Source organism: Amblyraja radiata, chromosome 19 (assembly GCF_010909765.2).
Source record: "Amblyraja radiata isolate CabotCenter1 chromosome 19, sAmbRad1.1.pri, whole genome shotgun sequence".
Classification (NCBI taxonomy): domain Eukaryota; kingdom Metazoa; phylum Chordata; class Chondrichthyes; order Rajiformes; family Rajidae; genus Amblyraja; species Amblyraja radiata.
This window is the reverse complement of record NC_045974.1, coordinates 1,530,982-1,545,402: the sequence shown is the minus strand read 5'-3', so window position 1 is coordinate 1,545,402 and position 14,421 is coordinate 1,530,982. Positions and strand designations below refer to the sequence as shown.

Below are 14,421 nucleotides of genomic sequence, written 5' to 3'. Positions count from 1 at the left end.
CCTGGTGCTCAGAAAACAATCTGGCTCTGAACTCCAGGAAAACAAAAGAGCTCATTGTCGACTTCAGGAGGCACAGCACCGACTTAGTCCCCCTACATATCAACGGCGAGTGTGTGGAGAGGGTCAACACCTTCCGGTTTCTCGGCGTCCTTATCTCTGCTGACATCTCCTGGACAGACAACACGACAGCGGTCATCAAGAAGGCTCAGCAGCGGCTGCACTTCCTGAGGGTTCTCAGGAAGCACAACCTGGACTCCAACCTGCTGCTGACCTTCTACCGCTCGTCCATCGAGAGCCTGCTGACATACTGCATTACAGCATGGTACGGCAGCTGCACCATGGCAGACAGGGAGAGGCTTCAGAGGGTAACTAGGACAGCACAGAAGATCATTGGTTGCCCTCTCCCCTCCCTGATGGATATTTACACCTCCCGCTGCCTTAGCAGGGCAAAGAATATCATCAAGGACAGCTCCCATCCTGCGTTTGGACTGTTCGACCTGCTGCCCTCTGGAAAGCGCTATAGGTGCATCAAAACTAGGACAAATAGACTCAGGAACAGTTGTTTTCCGAAAGTCATAACAACTCTTAACTCACACATGCACTGACTTCACAGCCCAACACCCGGACTTTCATCTATTCTATCCACGTACTGAAATTTGGAACTGTAATGTGTATTGTAACTGTAATTTTTAATATTTTTAAAATAATTTTTAATATTTTAATATAACTTTTAAACATCTGCCTAAGAATACTACCTATTCATCCTTCACCATTTTGCCTTTATAGATATGTATATAGCGCCGCAGAATTGTGCACCTATCCCCCCCCCCCCCCGTTTTGTTTTCTGTTTCTTGTTTTTTGTACTAAATCATATGTATGCACTGAGTACGAGCTGCTTTTAATCTCATTATACATGTATAGTGACAATAAATGGCATATCTATAGCAGGAAAGTTTGGATTCCAAAGATGTAACCCTACTATGGTGGAAGTCACGATCTGTTGGCTCATCATTTTAAAACTACGGTAACTTCTTTAATACTTGCTTTTGGTGTCAAATAATTTCAAAGATAAGGGGGAACAGCACTTTGCCAAATAGACCAGAGCTAGGAGAAAGAATCACTTTCCAACACACAAACTTGTTAGATAGACACAAAATGTTGGAGTAACTCAGCGGGTCAGGCAGCATCTCTGTAGAAAAGGAAAGGGTGATGTTTCAATTTGAGTAAACATCGTGTTAATTACACTTGAACATTAACATGGTTTTCTCTTTAACGTGGCTTTACCTTGACAAAACCATTGTTTTGGTATAACTGGCACTGGGAACATGAAATATATAAGACCAAAAGCTCATTATGATAAATAAGTGAATTGAGAGGAAAATAAAGGAAGAAATATAAGCTTTAAAGAAATATAAGCTTTAACATAAACAAAACTCTCGTTATATATTTTCGGTAAATGTTCAGCACATTGTATTATGTGGCATGGAGGGGAAGTAGATATTCTACTCAAATTTAGTTCCATAAATCTTAACCAAAAGTCAATTTTGTCACTGAAATATGATAGAGCTGCAGCCAGTTTTAAGGATGAAAACGTGACCTAAGTTTGCACAAAGGTCGCTATCAGCCAGGTTTGCATTGTGCTATATTGGAACAGGTGATGCAAGAATTAGATTAATTGCCAATGCTAGAAGTTTCCTTGGAGTCCCGCATACGCCATTCATAGGACTCGGAAAGATGAGCTTTCATTACTTGTCAGCCGCAAGCTTTAAGGACATCCTGTTTAATGCAGATAAAGTAATTGTTTAAAATGAAGTCATCACTGCACGGAATTTGATGGAGCCAGTATATTTCATAACTCCAAATTAAAACTGTATTGGCGGCTGCTTCAGGTCCCGACGTGCCCTCTCAAATTCCAACTTCCATCCTTGCTTATCCCAGTCTCAGTCCAATTCCATTGTGCTTCTGTGTTCCCACTAACTCCCTGACCACTGCTGTTTGCCCACTTCCATCTGCCTGTCTAAGTGGCCACAAAGGAGTATTTATCTCTGGATCAGCTCAGTTGTGGTATTGCCAAATGAATGTTGCTCTTTGGGTGGTAGGGATCAGAGGTTTGCCTGATGTTGTGAGGAAGGAAGCCTTTACAAATTGCCGCTCTACATTTAGTATTTGCTTTATGCTCTAGCCACAGTGACAGACACTTATTTTAGGATGCTCAATGTTTAAGCTTTGTCTTGGATATTGTTGAATTTTGTCAGTGAAGGGCATCCTTTTGCATTCCTGACGTATCTTGTTATTGATTGAATATTATTGGGGAGTGAGAAAGTGAAACATGATACCCAGCCTCTAATCTCCTCTTGTAGGTACAGTATTTATTTGGCAGATTCAGTTAAATTAATGGTCGGTCTTAAGCCCTTGGATATTAAATGGTAGGTGATTCATCTATTGTTATGCTGTCAATGGGAGGGAGGGAGTGTCCCTTGTTGAAGGTGGCCATTGTCTGCTGCACAGATGACATGTGTCAGCTTCCACACACCAGCCCATGCTTGAATGTTGTGTTTGGGTTGCTTCAATACCTAGGGGTTTGTAAATGTAATTAAATGCCTTGTAATCAACAAATATTTTTTCTTCAGACCTAATGAAGGGAAAATCATGAACAAACCAATTGAAAATAGTTGGATGTAGGAAACTGCCCTGGGTTACACCAACAGTTGATGGCTTGGGACTTGGGCGAGTTGCATCCCACCACCACAATTTTATGTGTAGCAAGGAACAGCAGATACTGGTTTACACCGAAGATAGACACAAAATGCTGGAGTAACTCAGCGGGACAGGCAGCATCTTGGAGAAAAGAGATAGGTAACGTTTTGGGTCGAGACCCTTCTTCAGACTGACGCTGCCTGACCTGCTGAGTTATTCCAACATTTTGTGTCTAACCACAATTTCATTCCTTTTGTGTAGCTTCTAATTTTCACCTTGATTCCAGACTTGTTCAGATCACTAGGACTGCTGATCTATCACCTGAGTGAAGGAGCTCTGGGTCAGAGAGCAGAAATTTGCTATACTGCTGAAGGTAAGATGCTAACCTACAGCCTCCTTCACCACAACCTGCATTCATTAGACTGACAGCAGCCTAAATATAGACACAGGGAACTGCAGATGCTGGATTACTCTAGAGTTGCTGCCTGACCCTCTGAGTTACTCCAGTACTTTGTATTTTACACGTTTAATTAATTTGCTTATTGTTGAACTGTTTAACGTTGCCAGTTTCCTTTATAATCGTTACTTCTTTGCATATCTTTCATTCATTGTTCTATATCTCTCTACATCATTGTCTATATCTCTCATTTCCCTTTCTCGTGACTTTCAGTCTGAAGAAGGGTCTGCCTGTCCCGCTGAGTTACTCCAGCTTTTTGTGTCTACCTTGTACCTTATGGTCATCACTTCTGAAGAGTCCCCCAGGATGGAAGTTGGACAATTTATACCGAACAATTTTACATTTTCCAAGCCAATTAACATACAAACCTGTACGTCTTTGGAATGTGGGAGGAAACCGAAGATCTCGGAGAAAACCCACACAGGTCACGGGGAGAACGTACAAACTCCGTACAGACAGCGCCCGTAGTTGGGATCGAACCTGGGTCTCCGGCGCTGCATTTTTTGTTGTAAGGCAGCAACTCTACCGCTGTGCCACCGTGACTATGTTCGGTTTTAACCAGCATCTGCAGTTCCTTCCTGCACATGTTTATTGTTGAATATCTGTATGTGTGCTTGGTGCAAGATGTGGGTGTGAAACATGCAACAGTGCAGACTGTATGTGTGTGCACTGAGGCAGATGAAGTTAGGGATGAGTACTGAGTGAGAGACAATGTCAGTGGGTGAGTGATGGAGTGTGGAGCACTGATCAGTGAGCACACAGCAGTGGTGAGACATGGTGCTTAAAGGGTATTGTTAACCATACTAGGACAGTGTACAGTCCCTGGACTGGTGACACTGGCACTGCAGTTTTGAGTATGTGCTGAGAGGCTTCCTGATCCCTGTGGCTCTTGATCACCTTTCCTCTTCTTCTTTCTTTGGTACAATCTTGTTCAAAAAGTAGAACATGCTTCAATTCCTGAAAGTCAGTCAGCATCTGCTTCACGTCCTACCCACCAAGATGTCCTGCACTTTGTACCTTCCCCTTTCCTCTATCTATTGTACTTGAGTTTGAACTGATTGTTTGGATCAGATATACCATCGAGCTTTTCACTGTACCTCGGTGCATGTGACAATAATAAACATAAACCTTCAACAGCTGTGGGCTGCTTTTAAATTGTGCAGACCATCTTTTACTGCTGTAGCCATTCATGAAACTGGGCCCCTGCTGAGGTGATAAAGCCATAAACAGACCCGTTAATGCTGGCACAGCACGCTCGCTGGCACGCTGGCACGCTGGCACAGCACGCTCAAATCATTACAGTGACCAGGCAGTACAAATTTGCCTTGTTTTTGTTAATGAAAGCAACATGGCTGGCTTAATTGCTGCATGCGATTCCTGTGTCTATGTCAGAGATGAAGCACAACTTGCGTTTAGAGGATAGGTTACGTAAACTTGTGTTGTATTATCTCAAATTTAAAAGGTTGCTGAGTGATTCATTTAAAGTGTTTATAATAAATGATTTTAATGGATTGGACACGGGGAAGCACTTTTTAGAGAAGCAAGCGTATATATAAATGACCTAGAAGTACAGTGCCCTCCTTAATGTTTGGGACAGATCCATCATTATTTATTTGCCTCTGTACTCCACAATTTGAGATTTGTAATAGAAAAAAAATCACATATGGTTAAAGTGCACATTGTCAGGTTGTATTAAAAGGTATTTTTACACATTTTGGTTTCACCATGTAGAAATTACAGCAGTGTTTATACATAGCCCCCCCCCCCCCCCCCCCCCCCCCCCATTTCAGGGCACCATAATGTTTGGGACACATGGTGTTTGTAATTGCTCAGGTGTGTTTAAATGCCTCCATAATGCAGGTATAAGAGAGCTCTCAGCACCTAGTCTTTCCTCCAGTCTTTCCATCACCTTTGGAAACTTTTATTGCTGTTTATCAACGAGGACCAAAGTTGTGCCAATGAAAGTCAAAGAAGCCATTATGAGAAACAAGAATAAAACTGTAAAGGGCCTGTCCCACTTAGGCTATTTTTAGGTGACTGCCGACGACTGTCATAGTCGTAGCAGGTCGCTGAACAACCGGCGACTGGACCCCCCTTCGACGTAAAATTTGAAATAGAATCATTACTTTAACAACAAAACAAAGTCAGCACCAGCGACAACCTACGTCACCTGGCGACAACTACGACAGCACCTATGTCAGGAGAAGTCAAGCTACGCTCATTGGCGTCAAACCCACTGTCGCCGACTGTCTCCGCAAATTTTTCAACGTTGAAAATCCAGCAGTGACCAGAAAGACGTTACGACTCTTTGGGCGACTGAAGAGACAACTCATGACCATATAGGCGACTGGCAGGCCAAGGAAGACCTCCACAGCTGATGACAGAAGAATTCTCTCTATAATAAAGAAAAATCCCCAAACACCTCTCTGACAGATGACAAACACTCTTCAGGAATCAGGAGTGAATTTGTCAATGACCACTGTCCGCAGAAGACTTCATGAACAGAAATACAGAGGCTACACTGCAAGATGCAAACCACTGGTTAGCTGCAAAAATAGGATGGCCAGGTTACAGTTTGCCAAGAAGTACTTAAAAGAGCAACCACAGTTCTGCAAAAAGGTCTTGTGGACAGATGAGACGAAGATTAACTTATATCAGAGTGATGGCAAGAGCAAAGTATGGAGGAGAGAAGGAACTGCCCAAGATTCAAAGCATACCACCTCATCTGTGAAACACGGAGGTGGGGGCGTTATGGGCTGGGCATGTATCACTGCTGAAGGTACTGGCTCACTTATCTTCATTGATGATACAACTGCTGATGCTAGTAGCATAATGAATTCTGAAGTGTGTAGACACATCCTATCTGCTCAAGTTCAAACAAATGCCTCAAAACTCATTGGCCTGCAGTTCATTCCACAGCAAGACAATGATCCCAAACACACTGCTAAAGCAAGGAGTTTTTCAAAGCTAAAAAATGGTAAATTCTTGAGTGGCCAAGTCAATCACCCGATCTGAACCCAATTGTGCATGCCTTTTATATGCTGAAGAAAAAACTGAAGGGGACTAGCACCCAAAACAAGCATAAGCTAAAGATGGCTGCAATACAGGCCTGGCAGAGCATCACCAGAGAAGACACCCAGCAACTGGTGATGTCCATGAATCGCAGACTTCAAGCAGTCATTGCATGCATAGGATATGCAACAAAATACTAAACATGACTACTTTCATTTTCATGACTTTGCTGTGTCCCAAACATTATGGTGCCCTGAAATGAGGGGGGGGGGGGGGGTGATGTATAAACACAGCTGTAATTTCTACATGGTGAAACTAAAATGTATAAACATGGCCTTTATTAAAATCTGACAATGTGGACTTTAACCACATATGATTTTTTTTCTATTACAAATCTCAAATTGTAGAGTACAGAGGCAAATAAATAGATGATGGGTCTTTGTCCCAAACATTACGGAGGGCACTGTAAATGTATATGGGTTGGTGAGGCTAGGAGTTTTTTTCCCTTGGCTGAGGGGTGATCTGATGGAGGTGAGGGAAATAGATAGGGTGAATGCACGGTATTTTTCCCAGGGAAGGGGAATCAAGAATGAAAGGGGATAGGTTTAAGATGAGAGGGGAAAGATCTAATAGGAACCCGGGGTAAACTTTTCATAAAGAGGGTGGTGGGTATAAGGAACGAGCAACCAGAGGAAGAAGTTGAGGCAAGTACTAGGATGCCACTTCAGCAAATGGGTAGGAAAGATTTGGAGGGATGTGGGCTAGCTGAGATGGGGCATCTTGGTCGGTCTGGACAAGTTGGGCTGAAGGGCCTGTTTCTGTGTGGTATGACTCTGACTAATTGTCATTGACAGCTGTTACCTCTGTTCTGAACATCCTACTTTCCATACTTTATTTTTGCTGCACATTCTTGCTCATCATTAACCAGTGTGTACCTCTATTACAATCAGATTAGAGAACCTTCACGTTGTGCCCACACGCACGCAAATCAGAACTGTTTTATCATTGCAAAGTGTTTCACATTCTTTATTAATAAATTGTAAAATTGTTTGAGAAGACATCCCTTGAATTAAGTCTCTGTGTGCAATCTACCCCTTTCTATTTTCAGTCATCAATGTTTAAAATACCCGTGGTCTACCTCTAGGCATTTTTTGTTTCTAGAGCAATCTGAAAGAATATTAAAATAATGTAAACTCCACAGCACCCTCTGCTTGGATTTTTTAAAAAAATGAACATTTTCATAAGGAAGAGCTAATTAATATGAATTGAACATAATTTCATTACAAAAACAAACTAAACCACAGAAACCCTTGGGCTGAGTGTATCTCAATCAAAGTGATGTAAATACAGCAGATTCTAGAATTAAATACAGATAAGAAGCATATTGGATGCTTTTCCTGATGCACAATATAAAGAACTGCATAGAACTACAATCTAAATCAGAGTTTACCTTCATGTGTAGAGGTAAAGAATAGGCAAATAACTTGGGCAAGTAAATATCTCCTTTCAAAATCACTTAATCTAATTTATTTACACAATACATATGTGTTCTTTTCTCTTGTGAATTAACAGTGTATGGACAAGAAACAAAGAAAAGACATTTTAAGTTTGCTCAGGTTTCTGTCGGAGTACATTGGACCCACTATTTGCAAAGGGATGGATCATAAGGTCATGTGATAGGTGCAAAATTAGGCCATTTGGCCCATCGTCTACTCCGCCATTCAATCATGGCAGATCTATCTCTCCCTCCTAACCCCATACTCGTGCCTTTCTCCCCATAACATCTGACACCTGTACTAATCAAGAATCTATCTATTTCGGCCTTAAATATATACACTGACTTGGCCTCGGCACAGCTGTCTGTGGCAAAGAATTCCACAGATTCACCACCCTCTGTCGAAAGAAATTCCTCATCTCCTTCCTAAAAGAACGTCCTTTAATTCTGAGGCTATGTCTGAGTCCAGTCCTAGACTCTCCCACCAGTGGAAATATCCTCTCCACATCCACTCTATCCAAGTCTGATAGAGAGGCCTAAAACCAGGAAACTATTTGCTGGAGAGTGGAGATCCTGCAATACCTGTTGTAGAACCTTCTCCCACCTGGCAGCTTGTTCGGTTCTGAATGGACAGAATAATCGGAGGCCAGGATAGAACGCAGTGGTAGGAGCCTGCAGGCAGGCTTTTGGGACTGTCATCAGCAAACAGGAAGTGAGAAGCACAAGAAATAACCAGAAAGGTGGGGAAGGTAGACACAAAATGCTGGAGTAACTCAGTGGGACAGGCAGCATCTCCAGAGAGAAGGAATGGGTGACTCAGTTCCTTCCTACACAGAAAGGTAGGGAATGTGTGACACAGATCAGTTCAGTACGTTACTTCACTATATCAGTGGCATGTGTGAAATTCATTCAAATAGGTACCATTCAGCAATTATTACACACCTCTGTCATGTGGTGAATGAGAAATTTGGTACAGTGTGCAGATGCATGAACGGTATCACTATTAGGGTACAATATGCCTGAATTAATGTACTCAGAGGAAAAGTGAAAATAATTTCATTAATTTAGCTTTAGATGACCAGCCCTGCCTCCCTTATTTCTGTGATCTGCTTAATTGTTCTGTTCCTCCTTAGCCATCCCTCTCAACACATCCTGTAGACTGCCCACTGATGTCTATTATAATTCCAATGGAGTTCACAATAACCTCAGTTGTATTTCTTTCCAACTTCCAGGACTTTTCTATCCTCGTAGATTCTGAATCTTTGTCACACTCTGTTCACATCAGTGTTATCGGAATTATATTTTGTTGACAAATCTGCACAATCATGGTATTCAACCAAATATATCTCCTGTTTCTCCCAGCCAGAATTATGATAACATGATCTTCAATTTATTGATCTTTAAAGTCAAATAGCAGAGTCTCCATTATTTCTACCAGGGCCACAGAATATATGCTGCGTCTCCCCTTTCTGCATTCTATATGGACCCCCTCTGTGATTCCTCCTGCTCACCGACTCTATGACAGCTAATAATGATCTATTCTACATTTTCATTGAACTCCATTCCCTTTGCCCTATTTTCACACCTTTCACTTTCTTATCTATATACCTCCCTCTCCCCTGACATCAGTCTGAAGAAGGGTCTCAAACTGAAAAGTCACCCCTTCCTTATATCCAGAGATGCTGCCTGTCCCGCTGAGTTACTCCTGCATTTTGTGTCGATCCTCTTTTTATAAGGACAGTTTTCTCAGTAATACTTTGTCCACTCTTCAATCACCTCAGTGCCTGTTTCCTCTTTGGGAACAATTTATTTTTAACCTGTAATATTTCTATCAATGCCTCCTTTGTTCTACAATGGTATCACTTCTCTGTTTAATTTTCACTTGTTTTCAATCATATGGATTCACATTATCCTTTTACATCTGTCTCATTAACAGTATGAAGGTGTTATAACTAGAAACAGATGGATTAGGTCTTGGGCTCCCAGTTCTGTTCTGCATTCAGTTAGATGATAGATGAACCTTTACATCAATACCAACATTCTTGGCCTATCCCCAATAGTCTCTGATGCTCCTAGTTCCCTGGTCCATTTATGCAGTCTTGACTGTACATTGACTCAGCATCTGCACTTCTCTAAGAGAGTTTCAAGGATTCCTGATAACTAGCTGGAGAGATTTTTCTTCATTTCAGAGCTAAACCACTGCTACCCTTGTTCAGCCCTCCCAGGACCACGGACAATGCAGGTAATGAAACAATATCTTCATCCTCAACATTCTGACTGCAAAACCTTCAATGCTATAACAACGGTGCCTGCTGTATACTATATATCAATCTGGAATAGGTGGTTGTGCACCCCAACTCACTGATGTCCCTTTGAGGTTTATTAGGGGAATATGTCTCATTGTCATTTGTCTAATTGTAGTCTTGTAGGTCTGTGTCCAAGATGGCTGCCGTGAAGAGAGAGTGAACGCTGGCGCGCTTTGGCTGCCACTGCTCCCTCTTCACACTGTGTTTTTGATTTTCTGTTTTTGGATTGAATCCTGTTTTTAATTTGTGTCTCTGTGATGTCTTTATTACTTGTTTTATTCCGATTATATGTTATTCCGATATACTATGTAAGGTGTCCTTGAGATGTTTGAAAGGCGCCCATTAAATAAAATTTATTATTATTATTATTATTGTACAGTTGACTTGTCACCAATGCCTTTTTGGTGATAGCTTTCTCTTTCTCCATCCTTTCCCCTGCTCTAGCAACTTTCCCTTTTCTCTGCAACCTATGTTCATCCTTCCACTCTGTGCATCCAGGTATGAGAGGGACTGGATTGTGCAGAAACTTGAAATCGAGACTTGTTCTATATTATTTTCTGAAGACTTCAGCAACTTTAAAGAACTCTGGGAAAGAAAATCAAAGGTAAATGTTTCGGTAGTGAAGAGAAACCAATAAGCAACCAGGTTGTGAGTAGTTGATGGATGCTCCATTTAAACATGCTTCCTGGTGCTCAATATATGTTCATTTGGCAAGGACTGTGGAGCTGTAGCCAGGCAGCTCGGAGTTAATGATCTGCTTACCCTGTACAATATAGAAACAAGGAACTGCAGATGCTGTGTACAAAGTGCTGGAGTAACTCAGCGGGTCAGGCACACCTCTGGAGAACGTGGATAGGAGATATTTTGGGTCAAGTCTGAAGAAGGATCCCAATCGGAAATGTCACCTCTCCATGTTCTCCAATGTTGCTGTCTGACATGCTCATTTATTCTTTTTTTTACCCTGTATGATAGACAGGTTGGTAATGAATGGTGCAAATGCTAATGCATTTGCCAATATGACTCTACTACAAGTATCCTGATAAGCTGCCGTTGCCATATGTCATTATTTTAGTAATACTGGCATCCAAGTTGTGAGTGCTATGGAACAAACTTTCATGGCACTGAACTGTACGTGGTAGTCCGATTGTGGTCGTGCCAAAATTGCAATACTCTTTTGCTCTATTCTCCTCATAAGCCATCCACTGCAATTATTTAAAAATGCCCATGACGTTCCAGAAAATATGACTCATTTAGTTTAATATTTTACTTACATTTTTCCATCATTTTCCGTTTTTTTTCTGTGATTCTTGACTCTTTTGTTAACTTTGCAGCATCTGTGATATTTTATCAATTATTACTTCTAAATAATGCAATTTACTTTAGAATTCAAACAAATATTCAAATGGTCATGTCTTTTCCAGTTTGATTTCTAAGCAAATCTCCAGGACAGGTGGCGACTGTTGATGGGCTTTGTACACAACCTCCATGTAGGAGGTGAGCGGATTCAGTAACATGCACTCCTTACTCACCCTCCAGCCAGCCCTCACACATCCTGATTACGTAACCCTAACATTTGCTTCATTTCACAGAATTCGTGTGCTTTTGTTGGCATTCCAAGTTAAAATAATCCACTCCAAATAATCCAAACACTACTGTTTATATCCTGTTCACATCCTGGTGAGAAATTATCCTTTTGCCAAACTCCACTGGCAAACTCAAATCTGCATGTGTAATTCACAATCCTATTCCTCATTTATCGAGCCTCCTTTCCATTGTAAATGCGTGTGATTACAAGCGGCAATGTGGATTCATTGCATCTGGTCTCTTTGTCATTGTGGTCATTCCCATTGCTGCTGTCTCCTTCTGGTAGTGGACATAGCAACAATTTCATTACATACTCTACAAAGTTGCCAACTACCCTTTCCAGCACAGACACAAAATGCTGGAGTAACTCAGCGGGACAGGCAGCATCTCTGGAAAGAAGGAATGGATGATGCTTTGTGTTGTGACTTCTTCAGACTGACAGTCAGGGGAGAGGATGTCTCCCTCAATCCCTCACTCCCAGTTTGAAGAAGAGTCTTGACCCGAAGTGTCACCCATTCCTTCTCACCAATGATGCTGTCTGTCCCGCTGAGTTACTCCAGCATTTTGTCTGTTTTCAGTGTAAAGCAGAATCCGCAGTTGCTTCCTACACAACATGTCCAGCATGCTTCCTCTTTACTTTTGCAAACCTCCTTGAAAGCTTTACGGGCCTGACCTTACTGCCGTGATGACCCACATACCATTCCTGATGACCTACTTGATATGTACAAGCTTTTCTGTGAATCCCAGTTGTCAACTTGCCCAATCCTCACCAATGAAGCTCTGGTACCTGTGAGGTGTTGTCAGACGTAACACCACTGCATGGTGAGGCCAGAATAAGCCCCACATCCATTAGGCACATAAGAAAAATCCTTGCCAGTGAGCCAAGCCCTACCTCGGCACAGCCAGCAGTCAATAACTATGAATGCTGCTTCAACTAGTCACAGAGAGATGCAGCACGGAAACAGGCCCTTCAACTCACCATGTCCCCGATGACCACCAACCTGCCATTTACACTGATTCTAAACTAATTCCATTTCATTGTGCCCTTATTTCCTCGTACTCTGCACAAATTCTACACTCGCTACATAGCCGGGGTAAGTTACAGCAGATTTTCTTACCGACCTACACGTCTTTGGTATGTGTGAGAAAACCCAAACATCTAGGGGAAACCCCACTCACAGGGAGAACATGCAAACTCCACATAGAAACATAGAAACATAGAAAGTAGGTGCGAGAGTAGACCACCAGGTCCGTCGAGCCCGCACCGCCATTCGCTCATGGCTGAACACTAAACAGACACACTTACCCACAAACAGTAGACACAAGACACAGAACACAAGACACTACCCTCCCCTTTATACCGCTATCACCCCTCTCCACCCCAAGAACCTCGTGATCTCCTGGGGGAGGCAAAAAAACGGATAAAAACCCAGGTCCAATTCGGGAAAAAAATCCGGGAAATTCCTCTCCGACCCCAATCCAGGCGATCGACACTTGTCCAGGAGATCACTCAGGTCTTACTATACTAACCATACCTAGGTCCATATCCCTGCCCTCTCCCCGTAGCCCCTTATCCCCTTGGCAGCTAAAAAACCATCTATTTTAGTCTTAAATATATTTAAAGTTTCTGCTTCCACTGCTCCCTGGGGCAGTGAATTCCATAAATTAACCACCCTCTGGGTGAAGAAGTTCTTCCTCATCTCAGTTTTAAAAGAGCCCCCCCTTATTCTGCAACTATGTCCCCTAGTTCTAGTTTCCCCGATCATTGGGAACATCCTCGGTGCATCCACCCGATCAAGGCCCCTCACGATCTTATATGTTTCAATGAGATCGCCTCTCATTCTTCTAAACTCCAAAGAGTAGAGTTCCAGGCAGTGCCAAGGCTGGGATTGAACCCAGACGGCTGGAGCTGTGAGGCAGCAAGCTGTACTACTTGTGCCACCATGATGCACTAAGATTCACAACATTGAAGCATAATTAAATCAAAACTTAGTTTAAAACATTTATCTAAATTAAATCAATTCAACAACATGTAAATAAACTGAAACATCACCTCATCCCTGTTCCTCGCCTATCAACTCCAGCACTTAGCGTTTGCATCTTCCCCTCTGCTATTAATTGGTAATCTAAAAAATCAGGCATAAGCCACATGACAACTTCCATTTTACTGACAACCCTGCAAACAGTAGGAGTGTGACCTGTTAATTTCTATACAATAATAATACGGAGCTACGGGGTAATAATTCCCAGATATTTACATTGAAGGCTGATAAAAGATGGAGAGGAGAGCTCCTTCAGGATGAATATGGCCTTCACCAGTGGATTGGACTTGTGATAAAATCACAGACCTATCAACAAGATATGCCATGGTCTGCATAATTCCTCTTCTCCACAGTTAAAGTCGGGTAGGAATATTTAAGAGTAGTACGGTGCCTTATGATCATTGCTATTAGCTGAAAGTCTGTTTTAATTGCCTTTTTGAGGGGGGGGGGGGGGGGGGGGGTGGAAATCCAGAATCCCTTCTCGGAATCAGCCTGCATGGTTTACTTGGTTGTCGCCTTCAGCTGAGTCAGAGTGGCACCCGGAGACATGAGGCAATAAAACAGTAGGCAGCATGAATGTAATAAGCTGCCAGCACAGCAATGAATCGCCCTGACTTCTTCCTCTACAATGACAGGGCGAGCCACTTCACTCACAATTTACAATTATCTTTAAAACAAAGAATGCAATTCTTTGCCTGGCTCTTCTGACTTCCAACAGGAGATTTCAATTTTATTAAATCACTGAATGCTGTACTGTTGTTGGCAAACAAAGTGCATGTTTTACATCAGAAATATCTGTGTTGCATTTAATAAGCTGCGTTGTGTAGC

At 42.2% G+C, this 14,421-nt stretch overlaps 1 protein-coding gene and 1 long non-coding RNA gene across 3 annotated transcripts in view; one reads left to right on the top strand and one right to left on the bottom strand.

Annotated features, from left to right (window-relative positions):
• The window catches only part of LOC116983658 (potassium voltage-gated channel subfamily KQT member 1-like), a 61,882-nt gene that overhangs the window by 8,711 nt on the left and 38,750 nt on the right, over window positions 1-14,421 (bottom strand). The gene's annotated exons all lie outside the window — the stretch shown is intronic.
• LOC116983659 overlaps window positions 1-14,421 on the top strand; it is a 39,101-nt gene that overhangs the window by 22,901 nt on the left and 1,779 nt on the right. The window contains exons 3-7 of one of the 2 annotated variants that reach the window (XR_004414777.1): window positions 946-1,024; window positions 2,984-3,070; window positions 9,851-9,903; window positions 10,412-10,583; window positions 11,389-11,461. This is a non-coding gene — a long non-coding RNA (uncharacterized LOC116983659). The remainder of the gene's footprint in view (window positions 1-945; window positions 1,025-2,983; window positions 3,071-9,850; window positions 9,904-10,411; window positions 10,584-11,388; window positions 11,462-14,421) is intronic. The other variant, XR_004414778.1, reaches the window with a different exon arrangement.